Source organism: Vanellus vanellus, assembly GCF_965231255.1.
Source record: "Vanellus vanellus genome assembly, chromosome: Z".
Taxonomy (NCBI): Eukaryota; Metazoa; Chordata; class Aves; order Charadriiformes; family Charadriidae; genus Vanellus; species Vanellus vanellus.
In genome coordinates this window covers 32484213-32486913 of record NC_138908.1, presented here as the reverse complement: position 1 = coordinate 32486913, position 2701 = coordinate 32484213, and the positions used below count along the sequence as shown (strand labels likewise).

Here is a 2701-nt window from a genome sequence, read left to right as displayed (position 1 = left end):
TCCTCTTTCATTATGGTTTCTGAATCCTGGGACACAACCAATGATTCTGGGAAAATGAGAACTGGTGGATTTGTAAAACCAGCCATAAGAAAGAGAGCATGTCAGCAGATGCACCTCTGGATGGATGTTCAGGAGCATTTTGGCTTGCCTGTTTTTCCAAAGGGTCTTAGAGTTAAAATGTTAGTGGTCAAAGAATATTGGGCCCCTAATTTCCTCATATACTTAATCTGCCATAAATACTCTTTTACTTTAGCTGTCTCCACTGTGCTGAAAAACTCCAGATACTTACATATTGTCACTGAAAGCACTGATTTCTTTTTTTTAATGAATGCATAAAAAATGTCTAATAAAAAGGTAATCGCTATCCCAAAGCAGTTTCCCCCAGAAAAAATATACCCAGCAAAAATATATTTTATTCTATTTTCTTATTTTTTATAGGGAAGGGGTTTTATATCCCTTCTCTCCTCCAAATTTTTAAAACAAAAGTTTTGAGGTAAATGTGATAGTTTGGGGAAAACCAAAAATAAATCTTTGTTTCTTTCTTCTGCCCCTTTAATTCCTTTTTTTTTTTTTTTTTGCACAATTTCCCTTCATTTTCCAGTAACATCCAGAAGGAGACAGGAGAGTGAGTTACAGAGAAATACCAAATTAAGTTTTCTTCCTGGAACTGTGAAGGGAAGGCCACTGAATTCCTAGAGTCCTCATTTGGTGGGTATTTGTGGAATCTGTAGGGAAAATACTCTCAGTTCTTGATCTGTACTTGAAAAAAATGTTCTTGCTGACTCTTTGCTGCCTAGGAAGAATGTGACTCAAAATGCACCTATGTTTGCATCAGGAGGGTCTTGTTTGAAACAGCTAATCAAAAAAACTCAGCTATTTCAAAACTATTTGAAATCAGCTCGGATTTCTTTATGTCGAAATATCTGTCTATTGTTCTAGCAAGAGTTGTTTCTGTGAGTCCTTCCTGAAGAATGGTTAAGTCCAGTGACACCTGTGCAGAAGAGCTGTTACTTGATTATATTTACAGCATCATGAGCATTGAGGATGTTCATGGAAGCGACAATGAATGACGAACAGCAGTGAAGATCTAACTGTTCTTTAAGCTGTACTGGTGATAAGTGACATATCCTGAATGGTGATACTAAAACCCCTATGCTGCCTGTGGCCATTTCCCTGTAGTGCAGGCAGTGGAGGTCCCCTGGAGGAGGTCAGCCATCATCTGGAAGGCAGAAAGCGGGCAAAGTGACTCAAGCTCCACTATGCAGCAGTGCAGGATGAGGACCCTCTGTCACAGACAGGTGAGACCTAAGGTGCTGGGAGTGGAGTGGCATCTTTGCCTCAGGATGCTGGCATCCTTGCAGCTAACAAGGAAAGATGTTTGATGCTCCAGGACTGACTGCTTGCCTTGGAGACGTGGTGGTATTTTTGGGTGATGGCAGGCCATACTGGAGGGCCATGAAAGGCATGCAACGGTCTGTGTGGAGAGTGATGGAGCTGGTGACCTCCAGGAGAATCTCAGTGCTGGCCAGGGTACTGACCCAAATTAACCACCTCACCCTGGGCACAAGGTACCCAAATGTGACAGGCCCACCCCTGCCATGTCAGAGGGACGTCAGGTCCCAAAAGGAGGAAACATGGCCTGCTGCTGTGACCTGTTGTCATCACGTTTGGCTCCCTGGAATTCAGAGCAGAGCCTGGCAGCACCAAAGACAAGCACTGGCATGTGCTGTCAGCTTCACCCTGGCATTGCTGTTTAAACTACATAGCGGGCTGGACCTGTCTTGATGAAGTGCAACACAGAGAGGGAATAACTGGCCTCCTGCCCAGACCACGACAATGCAGATTGAATCACTCTCACATTCCTGCCTGGCTTGACTTTGCACATGCAAAACCACCCACAGTGGGGGCTTAGTTGTGTGCTTATGCCAAAATAGAGACTCTGTGATTGAGCAAGACTCCTGACATCTCCTGTCATGTCTTGTGGTTGGGTCATCTGTGGAGCTCTTTGTTGGCTACCAAACACAAGTCCAGGAATGAATTCTTGTCTCATTGTCTTTGACGTGTGTGTGTGCTTTCTACAGCACTGCAAGAAATGCCCCTCTTGGTTATGTGGTTGTGTGCCATTTCCATGGCCCTGCACTGTATTTCTAAGTTTCGCAGGAATCTCTTGTTCCACCAATTGTTTCTTGATCAACAAGCTTTGAAAGTAAGGACAATTTTGCACTACTTACTTACACACAATCTGCCTCAGGGGCCTGGACAACTATTCAGACTGTCAGGTGCAGCTGTGGTATGAAGAGTCAGGATGGTGTCTGTCTTGTGTTTTCTGGCCATTCAGAGTGTCCAACCAATGTATTATTCAGTTTATGGGTTTTGTGCTGGATAAGAAAAAATAAACGTTGCGTTCAGAGAGTTTTTCTTATTTTGCCAATATTTTGCCGGAGGACCTGTTTGTAGGACCTAGCTTCTGCATCAAGAAATATGAGGTTTCAGTAATCTCTGATGATATTTTCCTTTATGAAATATCTCTCTCTCCACCTCCTTCCCCTGTTGTTTGAGGCTTTAACAAGAAATGCAACCATTTTTATTTTCTTCTTTCATTATGAAAAGCCAAAGTCCAAACTGCTTAGAGACTTGGCAGCTACATTGTTGTACAACATGAGGAAAATGAGATGTAACAAAAGAAAATATAAAAGGTTTT

The 2701-nt window shown here is 42.8% G+C and overlaps 1 long non-coding RNA gene across 1 annotated transcript; it reads left to right on the top strand.

Annotated features, from left to right (window-relative positions):
* The first annotated feature begins 615 nt into the window (after positions 1 to 615).
* Positions 616 to 1591, top strand: LOC309683510. The gene is made up of 3 exons (XR_014270213.1): positions 616 to 708; positions 1180 to 1298; positions 1569 to 1591. It is a non-coding gene; the product is annotated as an uncharacterized lncRNA (long non-coding RNA).
* Positions 1592 to 2701: the final 1110 nt, after the last annotated feature.